Source organism: Giraffa tippelskirchi, chromosome 8 (genome assembly GCF_054371585.1).
Source record: "Giraffa tippelskirchi isolate mGirTip1 chromosome 8, T2T-mGirTip1v1.2.pri, whole genome shotgun sequence".
Taxonomy (NCBI): Eukaryota; Metazoa; Chordata; class Mammalia; order Artiodactyla; family Giraffidae; genus Giraffa; species Giraffa tippelskirchi.
Window position 1 is genome coordinate 162,057,998 of NC_137282.1, and position 14,092 is coordinate 162,072,089.

The following is a 14,092-nucleotide window of genomic DNA, read 5'->3' on the forward strand; positions in this document are numbered from 1 at the left end:
AGAAAATCCACTTGAACAGAGCTGGGCGACCAGCAGGGGGAGCTCTCACCCCTGAGAGAAGGCTCCCCTTCTTCCCGCCAGGAATCGGCCAATGAGAAGCCGAGGCTCTGTTTACCAACCCCCCCCACCCCCCGCCTTGTCCTCTCTATAAAAGCTGCTCCTTCCCTTGAGGTCCGGGCTTGCAAGTGGCTGCCACAGATGAGACCCTGAATTGTAATTCTCTGCATTGTAATTCTCTGCTGATCCTGGGTAAATCCATCTTTGCTAGAGAAATACTTGGCTATTTGCTTCAGGTCAACATTGGTGAGTGTGGAAATTGTGTGACAGCTCCTTGAAACACATATCTACCTCAGCAATTCTGCTCTGACACATCTACCCAAGAAAAACAGGAACACGTGTCCATGGACAGACCTGTAGGAGAATGGACACGGCAGCTTCATCCTAACAGAAACAGTTGACACAAGTGTCCATCAACAGGAAAGCGTATGAACGAAACGAGGTATGTCCACGCTTTGAACTGCTGCCCACGACAAAACAGCACAAGCACCGTCCTGAGCGACACAAGCGAACCTACACGTCACCGTGCCCTGTGAAGTGAGACAGTACACCGAGTGACACCGCCTGCACGAGGTCCCAAGGCCGGCAAAGGCAACCCGTGGTGAGAAATCAGCGCAGCGGTGTCAGCTGAGAAGTAAACTCCAAGAAGTAACAGAGCGGACGACCGCGGATGGTGGCAGGGGCAAACGGAGCAGGTGGGGGGGTCCAGGAGCCCGGAGAAGGCACGTGCCCCACCCCTCGGAGCCAGCCGGAGCCCCGCTCACTCTGCCACACGGTACCCACAGACACAGAGCCAGTCCTGCTCCCTTCATAGTGACTGACTGAATTCCGCTGTTACATAGATTCGCTTATTCTTGAAGCACGCTGGTAGAATGTTAAGGATAAACATTTTGATGGATAAAAATTTTTGATGGCCATGTTTTACAAAGTGTTAAATGCTAAGTTAACTTTCTAACAAAACCAAACATGTTTTGATTTAGGTTATCCGAAAATGTAGATTTCCATCTGCCCCATGAAAAATGCACAGAATGTCCCATCCTTACTCTCACCTTCCCTCCCCCGGCGAGAGGACCAGATACCGGAAGTGAAACTGCAGACATTTGTTACTGTCTCCCTTCTCAGTAAGTGATCAGGAACTCTATATGCACACACATTACATGGACCCTGTTTGCTAAAAGTCATAACACTCACCCCAGCCATCTACTTTTTCTTCTATGACTTACACAAGTGAAAACGGATTCAAATTTTTTTAAAGAGTGAGCCACTCAGAAATTTCACCAGTTAAGTCACATTTCTGGCATTTTGTTCTGAATAAGAGTAGGATGGTATCTGGTACCAATGAAACCACTTGCTTCTTGCATCTTGACAAACAAACCACAAATTGAATCCAATCTATATATGTGTGTTGTATAAACAAGAGTGAATCAGAACAATTCCCGCACAGCTGCTACAACCAAAAAACTATAAAAACATATTTCATAACATGTGTATTATTCTTTGAGGTATTCAGATACCTCAAAATAGAAAAAAGCATTTGTTATTTTTCATTGACAACACAGACCAAAGATGCAAAATAGAGAGCCTGAAGAAATAATAAAGAAATTCCTGTTCTGAATCAGAATGCTTTACTGTCTGGTTTTATTAAATGGATGGAGACAAAGAAGAGATTGTTCAGGAAGTGAGAACAGATAAACTAGGATTTCTGACTTTGAGAATTTTCCTTTTCATAACAAAATAGCAAAGTTAGAAACTACAGTCCTACAGGCAAGCCTCCATATATCAATTGTAAGAACTCTCCCAAAGTATTCACTTCTAAACCTACATGTTCCACAAAGAAAGCCAAGCCTAAATGCCAAGACTTGCCAAAATTAAATTAAGTAAGAATGTACCAGGTGCCCACGAAGCACTTAGTAAACGTAATGTCTGTGACACACTTCACTGATGCCCTCTGGTGAAAAGCTTTCTCATAAATGGTAAGCTGAGTCACGGAGAGGACACCTTTGTGTAGAAAACCACCCGAGTGCTCCGCCAACAGGAACGAGTACACCCACCAGAGAAATACCACCACCCTCTCTGAGGAGATGCAACTGCTCTACAGCCCACAAAAGACTGTAAAACTATGCACCAACACACGTGCACACACAGACTCAGACCAACGGCAGACAAACCATTTAGGAGCCAGAATGTAACTGCTTTGGCCGGAAACCCAAACCTCAGCTCCTGCATGGAGAAGCCATGGAAGGCACCCTGCACGGCCTCCGCAGTGCAGAAGCGGGACCCATGCTCACCTCTCCCGCAGTAACGTGAGCACTAGAGACCATGCGAGCTGAACCAGGAGTGCAGAGGGGTGTTTATAAGAAAGTGCCCCTTTCATAAATTTTCCTTTTTGACTGCACCAAGGGGCATGTGGGATCTTAGTTCCCTGACCAGGGATTGAACCCATATCCCTCACACTGGAAGCATGGAATCTTAACCACTGGACTGCCAGAGAAGTCCCACATCCCTTTCTGTTTCCTCTGAACCCCAATCTAGGGGAGACTGTTTAGGGCAGAAGGGCACTAACAAATAGTATTTCTATGCAGAACCCCAACAGCCTTTGGACGATCATGGAAGGGATAAGCGGAGTCAACATTTGCAGATTCTGAGCCTGACAAACCAGCTCTGCAGTCTGCCAAGCAGAGGCTCTGATTGTGAGACCCTGACGGTCTGGCTGCAGGCCTTTGAAGCAGGAGGATTCTAAAATACAGTCCTGCTAACCAGTGTCAACCCACCCACCCATTCCACCGAGACGTATTCAGTCCCTGCAACATGTTGGGTTTCTGCTTTTTGTGAGGATACACGAGGAAACAAAAACAGTATTTATTTCTATGTTGGAAGTTAAAGTCAAGTGACTAGAGTCAGACAAATTAATAAATGTGAAATACACTGAATACACTTAATTGCAAAGAAGAGAAAAATCACAGAAGAGGACAAGGTAATGGCAGAGAGGCTGGTCAGGAGGAAGTGATCTGTGGACACCTAGAAGGACGGCCAGCCAGAGGGGACGGCTGACACAGACCCCGAGGGGTGGCAGCAGGAGGAAGGCCAGGGGGGCTTCAGTGGAGGGAGCAGGGGAAGGAGGGAAGGACCAGGTCAGGAAGGCTGGGGGTAGGAGAGAGGTAAGTTTAGTGCCTTACAGCCAGCTTTATTCAGGGTTCGCTCTCAATAAGATGGAAGCCATGGAAGGTTCCGGCCAGAAGAATGATGTCTGCTTGCATTTCAGAATTACAACTCCAGCTACTCAAGAATGGCAAGGCAGCTATGCTCATCCCAGTGGGAGGAGGTGTGACCTGGACTAGGCTGGCGATGTGGAAGAAATGGTGAGAAGTGGCTGGATTTGGAGTCTATTTTAATGGAGTGCTGATAAGATTTCCTGATGGACGGAATATAGGAAAAGGAGAGAAAAACGAAGAAAGAAGGCTAACCAGGATATCTGGCCTGAGTAACTGGAAGATGAAGCTGACATTTACTGGGATACGAGAAGATACAAGAATTCAGCTTTAAACACATTAAGAGGAAATGTGGAAGAGGTCATGAGACTCACACATCTGGAATGTGAGCTAAAGATAGAAATTTGGAATTTGTAGGAATTAAAAGTCATTAAATCCACGAGATCATGAAGGGAGTTAAGTATGGAGAGAGAGAAAAAAAAGTTTGAGGACTGGGCCCTGAGACATTCAAACATTTACAAAATGGAACGAACAGGGGAGTCCAGCAGAGACTGTAGAGGGGGAGGAAGGAGTGATGCTGGGGGAGAGCCAGGAAGTGGTGCCCCAGGACCAGGTGTCTTAAAAGGGTCCGTCCATCGCGTCTCATGGTCTTGGCAGATCCAATCAGACTCAGAGAGAGCAAGCAAAGAGGCCGACAAATCCTTTCCATGCAAAAAAGAAAAAACTACAAAACTTGGCAAAGTTGAAAAACAACTACTTCTGGGCCTAGAAATCCAACGAAGGCGACCGACAGATTGATGAGCATATGAAAATCGACCGAAGTCTGTGAGAAGAGTGGAGGGCAGGGACTGGCTGCCAGCTCCCGACACATCAGTGACTCCGCCGCCGTGGGGCTGGCCTGGAAAGTCTGCAGTTTAGCTGTCAAGGGGACTGACGGGACTGACTTGATTGGGAGCAGAGGTTAGAAAACCCACGCCAGGAAAAGGCTGCAGGTCTCCTGGCCAAAGGCTGAGGTCCCAGTAGTGGTGGCTGACAGTGGAGGAACAGGCAGAAATTTAAAGGGAGGGTCTGGAAACAAGACAGGCCCTGAGGGGTGTGATGAACAGACCACATGCCCAGCACACAATGGACACTCGAGGCAGCTAGCATAGAGCAAACCCACGGCAGCCTTGCAAGTCGTCTGGATTTTGACTGCACTCCCGACCCAAACACAAACCCAACGCGGAGGTAAAGCCTTCTGGGCTCAAGGTGTCTGACCACAACTTGACCACAAACTACACAGACACAGGAGTGACCTCTGCCAAGTCAAGAGGAAAATCCAGGTAAGAGCTGCGGTGGAAGGAGCTGAGCAAAGAAATGCAAGGCCACGCAACACGAGGCTACAGGATTCCTCAGATTACATTCACAATGGACTCAAAACACACACACACCCCTGCAAAATAAAAACAAGAAACGCAGAAAAAAAATTAAAATAAAACAATAAAAACCATCTCTCAGTTTAACCAAGATTTGGGTTTAGCAGAAAAAGACTTCAGATCAATTCTTACATATATATGTTTTAAAACCTGAAAACACACACACACACATCAACCACCTCCAAAAAGAACAGTGTTTAAAGAACTCAAGGAAAATATGACAATGACTCAAATAGGAAGTAAGAGATAGACCCTACCAAAATAGAACAAAAATTTCAGAGTTGAAAAATACAGTAAGTGAAATAAAAAATTCACTAGATGGACTAAACAGCAGATGAGAAGGGAGAAGAATCAGTAAATCTGAGACACTGACAGAGTTTACCCAAAGTGAAGAACAGAGAGGAAAAAAATATTAAAAGGACATACATAATAAAGAGGACATAAAAAAAGAGGAAAAGCAGAAAAAATATATTTTAAGAAATAATGGCTGAAAATGTTTCAAATATGAAAGTGATTATTTACAGATTCAAGAAGCTCAATGAAGCCCAATCAATATAAATTAAAAGGAAATCCTTAAGTTAGAGAATCAGCTGTTAAACTTTTGGAAGCTAAGGCCAGAGAAAATCTTTAAACCAGTAGGAAAATAAGAAGCTAACATGTTTAGGGAAACAATATGATGAATAGTTGGCTTTTCATCAGAAACCATGGAAAGTAGAAAGCAGGAGAAAGACATATTCAAAGTACCAGAAGAAAACCAACAATTCTGTATCCAGCTAAACTATCCTTCAAAAATGAAGGCAAAATAAAAACATTCCAAATAACGATACTGAGAAAATACATTGCCAGCAGAGCTGCCTGACGAAAGACACCACGGGAAGTTTCACAGGTTAAAACAAAAAGATTCCAGACAAAGAAGAAAGGAAGAGCACTGGAAACAGTCAATATGCAGGTAAATATAAAGACTGGTTGAATATAGGTTCTTTTTCCTACTCAACTTACTAAATGAAACAACATTATATAAAGCCAATATTGTAATACTGTACACACCTAACATATTAGATATAATGTGTATAACTAAAATAAAATAGCACAAAGGAAGGGGGAGAAAAGGGAGCTTCCCTGGTAGCTCAGTTGGTAAAGAATCTGCCTGCAATGCAGGAGACCCTGGTTCAATTCCTGGGTTGCAAAGATCCACTGGAGAAGGGATAGGCTACCCACTGCAGCATTCTTGGGCTTCCCTGGTGGCTCAGCTGGTAAAGCATCTGCCCACAATGTGGGAGACCTGGGTTTGATCGCTGGGTTGGGAAGATCCCCTGGAGAAGGGAACAACTATCCACTCCAGTAATCTGGCCTGGAGAATTTCATGAGTTGCAAAGAGTCAGACATGACTGAGCAACTTTCACTCTCAAGGTAATATTAACCAGAAGTAGACTGTGATAAGTTAAAATGTGTATTATAATCCTTTGAGCAATCACTAAGAAAATAAAGACGTTTTAAAAGTCACAGAAATTAATATGATAAAGGCAAAAAATGTTTAACATAAAAGAAAACAAGGACCGTCCCTGGTGGCTCAGTGGTAAAGAATCTGTCTGCCAAACCAGCAGAAATGGTTTGGATCTCTGATCCAGGAAGATCCCATATGCTATGGGACAACTGAGCCCAAGCACCACAACTACTGAGCCCACGCACCACAACGACTGAAGCCTGCATGCCCTAGAGCCCATACTCTGAAACGAGAAACCACTGCAGTAAGAAGACCGTGCATTGCAACTCGAGTAGTCCCCACTCCCTGCAACTGGAGAAAAGGTCGTGCAGCAACGAAGACCCAACACAGCCAAAAAGTAAAATTTTTAAAGTTCCTTAAGAAAAAAAAAGGCAGTACAGAAGAAACAAAAACAATGAGATAAACAGAAAACAACTGGGAAACTGACAAATGAAACCACTTCAATAACAACATGGAATATCATAGAACCAGGCACTCCAACAAAGAGCAGAGGGCGGCAGAACAGATTTAACAAAGCAGCCCTATGCTGCACAAGAGATTCAACTTTAGATTCAAAGTCAGAAAATAAGGTACGAGTAGAAGAACACAAAGACAGGTGCCATGTCCAGAGTAACCATTTGAGGGTGATCATATTCATATTAGACAAAACAGACTTTCAGTTAAGAAATGTTATTAGAGATAGAGACAAACGCTTCATGATGATAAATGGTCGATGTATCAGGAAGACAAGATGACTATAAATGTATGCATACACCTAAAAGTCCCAATATATGAAGCAAAACCTGACCGAAACGGAATGTTAAATAGACAAGCCTACGTTTATGGGTGAAGATTTCAATATCCTACTATCAGTAATTGAAAGAATAAAATAGAAAATAAGCAGTGATATAGAAAACTGGATGCTGTCATCCAACTCACCCCACCTGACATTCACAGAACATGCCATCCTGTAACAGAATACTCATCCTTTTCAAGTGTACCCAAACCATTTACTACCACAGACCATATTCTAGGCCCCAAAACAAGTTTCAGAAAATCTGAAAGGGCTCAAGACATACAAAGATGTCCTGACCTAGACACATCATACTCAACTATCAAAAGCTAAAGACAGAGAGAAAACTTGTTCACTGACCACAGGGAATCAAATTTCAATTCTGGAAAATTTCCCAAACTTGACATTAAACAACATACTTCTAAATATGTCCCACTGGTCAAAGAAAAAAAGCACAAGGGAAATTAGAAAGCATTTGGAAGTAAATGAAAATGCATCAAAATTTATGGGATGCAGTCAAAGCAGCACTTAAGAGTAAATTTTATAGCTTTACGCACCTATTCAGAAAACAAGAAGCTTAAAAAAAAAAATCAATAACCTAAGCTTTCCATGTTGGAAAACAAGAACAGAAGAGTAAATTAAGCCAAAAACAAGCAGATGGTAGTAAATAATGAAGACCTGGGTAGAAACCAATGCAACAGTGGAACAGCACAACCTCGCGAGAAAAATAATAAAACCAAAAGTTGGTTCTTTCAAAAGATCAACAAACTGATACACCATTAGCTAGACTGACTGGAAGAAAAAAAAAAGGAAGAGAGAATACAATTTACCAATAATAGAAATGAAACAGGGACATCACTATGTGACAGAAATTTTAAGGACTACAATGAAATAGTATGTAACAACTCCATGCCAACAAACTAGGCAACTTTGATGAAATGGAGACATGCCTAGGAAAGTATAAATTATCACAATGGACCCCAGAACGAACAGAGAATCTATACAGACTTACAAGTAAATAAATTACTTAGTAATTTAAAGTCTTCTCACAAAGAAAAAGCACAGGCTCAGATAGCTTCACTTATGAACTGTATAAAATACACAATGAAGAAAAAAGCAGTACTACACAAGCGCTGTCAGAGAATAGGAAAGACCACTTCCCAACTCATTCTGGGAGGCCAATTCATTCTGACCAGAAAAGCCAAACAAGGACATGATAAAAACAAAGCTAAATAAAAGCAAGCAAGCAAACAAACAAAAAACCCCTGTAGAACAGTATTTCCAGTAAACATAAGACACGGAAATCCCAAGCCATATTCACCAACATATAAACAGGATTAAACACCATGTCCAAGTAGGATCATTTCCAAAAATGCAAGGTTGGTGTCACATCTGAAAATCAACTAATGTAATACCTTATTAATAGAATAGAGAATAAAAGCTACAGGATCATCTTGATGCCCAGACATGCTTGTACAGTATTGCTTTTTTCTTCAGTATGTATTTTGTACAGTTCATAAGTGAAGCTATCTGAGAACCATTTGAACCATCTGACAAATCTTGAACCATCAAGAACCATTTGACAAATATAAATTTATGACCAAACTTAAAACTAGAAACATTCTCATCTGGGTAAGGAAATCTACAAAAACTTACAGCTACTGTAACACTTAATGTGAAAGGCTGAAGACATTCCCCTAAATACCCTAGAAACTACAAGCAAGATGTTAGTTCTCAGCACCCCTACTGACCATCCGACTATAGGTTCTACACAGCACAAAAAGGTAAACACATATAGATCAAGAAAGTACAACTGTCTCTCTGCAAATGGTATGATTCAGTATGCTGAGGACCACTAAGGAATCTACAAAGTAACTATGAGAACTAACAAGTGGGTTTGGCCAGCTTGAAGGGTACACGTCCAACATATAAAAATCGACTATATTTCTATGTAAGAGCAATGGATAATCCAAGAGCAATCCCATCCATCATATCAAAAAGAATAACATACTTGGGAATCAATGATCAATTCAATGACAGAAGTTCAAGAATTTTACACTGAAAACTTCAAAATGTTACTGGGAGAAACTGAAGATCTAAATAAATAGGGCTCATCCCGGTCAACGTGAGGCTGACGTTTTCTAATCTGAAAAGGACAAGGAGGCGCTCGACTCTGCTTTTCCTGTCTTTGCCAAAATGTTCTCAATAACGCGGTCTATCTGAAAAGAGTTTGTGCTCAAACTATCAGACGCTGATGAGCTGGGAGGAGTTGTCAGGTCTTTAGCACCAAGTCAAACCAGAGAGCTGCCACAGATAATCTCAGAAATTACTGCTGCGAAATTCTCTTTGAAGCTATAAATGATAACATGGTCTAGGAATTATAAACTAAAGATGGGAAAAATTAAAGAGCTGTTCTGAAGGGAGAGCTCTGCATACGGAAGGCGCTGCTGGACGATAGATACTCAAACGTGTTAGTGTTCTGCCCCAGAGGAAGGCGGCTTTGGGAATCCTGAGGCCAAGTTTGCAGCTCTGAGCTGACTTCATTGCAGGGAATACCGTTTTAATGGATACAACACTTATTATTTACTGTGGGTTTTATGTTTATATGGCTGGAGTAAAACAATTAGGGTAAGCTGTTGCCAGGCCGAGCTGCCGTCTTATTTGTGAATGGGTTTAGGGTTGCTTTATAGGCTTAAATCAAAATCACTCAATTCATCCACAAAAGCCTCAAAGCACAAACACTGAACATTTCTTTCAAAGCTAGGACATACGGACTGTACCAGGAGATCAGATATAATTACGGGGAAGGGAGACTTTCCACTTTTCACCCTCTAGTGTTTTGTTTGTTTAACACAACATGAAAACAGCAACAGAAGCCCAGACACACTCAGAGCCGCTTGGTCACTCAAGACCAGGACTTGTTTTTTGCTCCTGGTTCCTTTCTTACTACTAGGGCTTTGAATTATCTAAGGCGGCTTGCTGGGATTTAACGGGGAATATATACTTTGTGCTGGCTGCTGGATTTCAAGGAGATGGTCAGGATAACCAGACTCAAGCGGACAGGCAACCCAGGGGCTGAAAGGTTTGTAAGTGGAGGAGTAAACTGGGGACAGTTCGCACCAGCAGCTGCTCTGTGCTGAGCAGACCTGGACCAGCACAGTGGCAACAAACCGGACTCAGTCTAACTAGTCATAGTGATGATGCTTGAGATGTGTTACTTCCCCCCAGTAAACAGATGCTTTTTAAAATAATCTGCAGGACTGTCTATTCACTTGTTCAATTAAGAACTCTGCATTCCTCATTAATGCATTTTTTCAAATACTTTAACTGCTGAAAATCTTTATTAAGTATCCAAGTATTTGCACCCTTCCTGCTCCACACTCCCAAATGGAGGACCAGTCGTCCCATTCACCAGTCAGTACACTTCACCAACGTAACTAGATTCCAGCGTGCGGTTTTCATAACCTAACTGCTCTTGATTATCAAATGATGCATTTCTATTTCCTGATCGACAGTGTCACCACAACATGTATTATAGTCAGTGGTCTCCCTGAACACCATTATAAATTTAGAGCTATAGAATTTTTATAAGGGAAGGAATTCCATGAACATTTTAAAAATGGATTTTTACAGAACAATGACTACGGTATTTTAAGTGGTCTCAAAATCATTAATGGGAAAATAAAACCACATTGAGTTTCCTATCACCACCTTTATTAAAATACAAACTTTCCTACTAAAACACAAACTTTTCTGGTTATCTAACCAAAGGTCAACACACAACTTTTTAATAAAATACGCAATTTTAAGAGGTACTGAACGCTACATCTTAATTATACCTCAACTTGGAGGAGGGCAGAGCTGCTTTTCTCTGTTTAAAAGCCAGCTACCTCCCCAGTGCCTGGCACACAGCCAGGCAGCAAATATCTCCTGAGTTAACCAAGGAAAGACACGCGATGATGGCCTTTAGCTGCAGCATGACTGAGAAGATTCAATTATCTAAGGCTAAGAGAAGTTAACAGTTACCGTCTGTACTATTTCTAAGGCCTTTTCATTAATAATATTCCTTTTACCCACACAGCCCTATGAAGTAGGTTGAACACGTGTGATTTTTACCAGTGTATCCATGAGGACACAAGTCCTGGAGGGAAAGCTGAGGTCCCCTGGCCAGCACGTGCTCTGCAGTGGCAGGGCTGGGACGGGCCCTCAGGCCCCTGCTTCCCAGTCCCGCGCCCCTGCCCTGCTCCTGTTTCCTCCCGAGTCCGAGGCACCTTCCCCCATACCCAACCCCGGCCCTGTCTGTCCTGGCGTGCTTCACTTCTCATCTTACCGAGTCTACACATGAGCATCACTGGGGCACGGGGCTCATAGGTTTTTTTTTCAGTTGCATCCCTTCAACTTTTAAGTGCCTGGCATACAGCAGGTGCAAAATAAATAGGAATTCTCTTTAAAATTTTTTTTTGATATGTGTGTGAGTTGACAAACCTAGTCAGTGTATTATAAAGCAGAGACATCACTTTGCCAACAAACGTCTGTCTAGCCAAAGCTACAGTTTTTCCAGTAGTCATGCATGGATCTGAGAGTCGGACTATAGCAAAAGCTTAGCGTCGAAAAAGTGATGCTTTTGAACTGGGGTGTTGGAGAAGACTCTTGAGAGTCCCTTGGACTGTAAGGAGATCCAACCAGTCCATCCTAAAGGAGATCAGTCCCAAATTCATTGGAAGGACTGATGCTGAAGCTAAAGCTCCAATACTTTGGCCACCTGATGCGAAGAGCCAACTCGGTGGAAAAGACTCCGATGCTGGGAAAGACTGAGGGCAGGAGAAGCGGGTGACAGAGGATGAGATAGTTGGATGGCGTCACTGACTCAAGGGACATGAGTTTGAGCAAACTCCAGGAGACAGTGGAGAACAGAGGAGCCTCCTGGGCTCCAATCCACATGTTGCAAAGAGTCCAATAGGACTTAGTGATTGAACAATCGAATTTGTTTCAATGTTACTTCTGCTTTCTTTTTAGCTCCCTGACAAGGGAGCTAACCTGTACCCACTGCATTGGAAGGCCAGTCTTAACCACTGGACCAGGGGAAGTCCAAGAAGGAATGATCTAACTGCTTAAACTAGTAGGGGAGGGACTCTGTTCTGGAATGACCATTTAAGGAAAATTTTATGTTAAAAATAAAAAAATAAATGGACAAAGTCCTTTCAATACTAAAGTTTATATTCAGGAGCACTGAAGTGAGAAAGAATAAAGAACATATACTTAAATAATTGCCCCCAAATAAACTATCAATAATAAGTAACATACCAAGCAGAGAGCACTTAAAATTAACAATCTTTGGAAAAAACATACGACGGAAGTATCACACTGTTCAGTACTGGCCTTACTTTCTGTAACTTCTGTTTATAATTCTGTTAACCTCAAAAAGCACCAGGCAGATCATCACTGATGGATGCTTTCATAAGGGCTTCCCAGGTGGCGCCAGTGCGAAGAATCCATCTGCCAAAGCAGGAGACACAAGAGACTCTGGTTCGATTCCTGGGTAGGGAAGATCCCCTGAGAAGGAAATGGCAACCCATTACAGCATTCTTGCACGGAAAATCTGATGCACAGGAGGAGCCTGACGGGTTATATACAGTTCATGAGGCCACGAAGAGTCAGGCATCACTGAGTGACTGAGCAGACATGCTTCCATAAAGACTCATTTCCCCCAAAGTCAGTATTTATCTGTTTCAGTAATTGGTTCAGCTCAGTTGCTCAGTCATGTCCGACTCTTTGTGACCCCATGGACTGCAGCATGCCAGGCCTCCCTGTCCATCACCAACTCCCAGAGCTCACTCAAACTCATGTCCATTGAGTCGGTGATGCCATCCAACCATCTCATCTTCTGTCGTCCCCTTCTCCTCCTGCCTTCAATCTTTCCCAGCATCAGGATCTTTTCCAATGAGTCAGTTCTTTGCATCAGGTGGCCAAAGTACTGGAGTTTCAGCTTCAGCATCAGTCCTCCCAATGAATATTCAGGACTGATTTCTTTCAGGATGGGCTGGTTGGATCTCCTTGCAGTCCAAGGGACTCTCAAGAGTCTTCTCCAACACCACAGTTCGAAAGCATCGATTCTTTGGTGCTCAGCTTTCTTTATAGTCCAACTTAGTCACTACAGTAATCTTTCTCTTGCCTCTATCACCTTCAAAAACAAAAGACCATCCCACCCACTCCTAGGCATATATCTGGACAAAACTATAGTTCAAAGAATTACATGCAACCCTATGTTCACAGCAACACTACACACCATAGTCAAGACATGGAAACAACCTAAATGTCCATTGACAGATGAGTAGATAAAGATGTGGTGTGTGTGTGTGTCTGTGTATATACACATACATACATAAACACAATGGAATATTACTCAGCCGTAGGAAAGGATGAAATAATGTCACTTCCAGCAACATGGATGGACCTAGAGATAATTAACATGATTAAGTCATGGTAAGTCAAAGACAAATACCATTGATATCACTATATGTGAAAGCTAAAAATATGACACAAACAAACTTATCTATGAAACAAATTCACAGACAGAAAACAGACTTGTGGTTGCCAAGGGTAAGGGGTAGGAGAAGGATGGATTGGAAGTTTGGGGTTCGCAGATGCAAACTATCACATATTAGATGCATAACCAAACAAGGTCTTACTGTAGAGCACAGGGAACTATATTCAACACCCTAAAATAAACCATCATTGGAAAGGAATGTGAAAAAGAATATTTATATGTATAAATAAATCATTTTGCTGTACAGCAGAAATTAACACAACATTGTAAATCAACTACAGGTCAATAAGATTTAGAAAAATAATAAAGAATAGACTGACTTACACCAGTGTCATAAGGGGCTTCACAAGGAAGCCTTAAAGAGACCATCTCAGATTGTCATCCATGCAGTTAAGGCTTAAGACCCTCAACACTGAGTACCTCCCTAAAAAACCAAATCAAGACTGAGATGCACCATCAGAAGGCTATACACAGTCACACATCAAAAACTGTCCTCGTCTATTACTTCTCCAATAAGAATTCTTCTCCTGGTCAAAATATCTGGCTTTTCACTAAACAGAAAGAAAAATTCAGGTCAGCTACTCATGA

At 42.3% G+C, this 14,092-nt stretch overlaps 1 protein-coding gene and 1 long non-coding RNA gene across 10 annotated transcripts in view; one reads left to right on the forward strand and one right to left on the reverse strand.

The window, feature by feature from the left end:
• CDYL (chromodomain Y like) overlaps positions 1-14,092 on the reverse strand; it is a 148,881-nt gene that overhangs the window by 42,256 nt on the left and 92,533 nt on the right. Inside the window, exon 1 of one of the 9 annotated variants that reach the window (XM_081521194.1) lies at positions 412-531. The exons of the other annotated variants lie outside the window; for them this stretch is intronic. The gene's annotated coding sequence lies outside the window, so the exon portion shown is untranslated. Of the gene's footprint in view, positions 1-411; positions 532-14,092 lie in introns of those variants that run through there. 9 annotated transcript variants of the gene reach the window in all.
• Positions 402-1,675, forward strand: LOC145517879 (uncharacterized). Its single transcript, XR_014062427.1, has 2 exons — positions 402-931; positions 1,038-1,675. It is a non-coding gene; the product is annotated as an uncharacterized LOC145517879 (long non-coding RNA).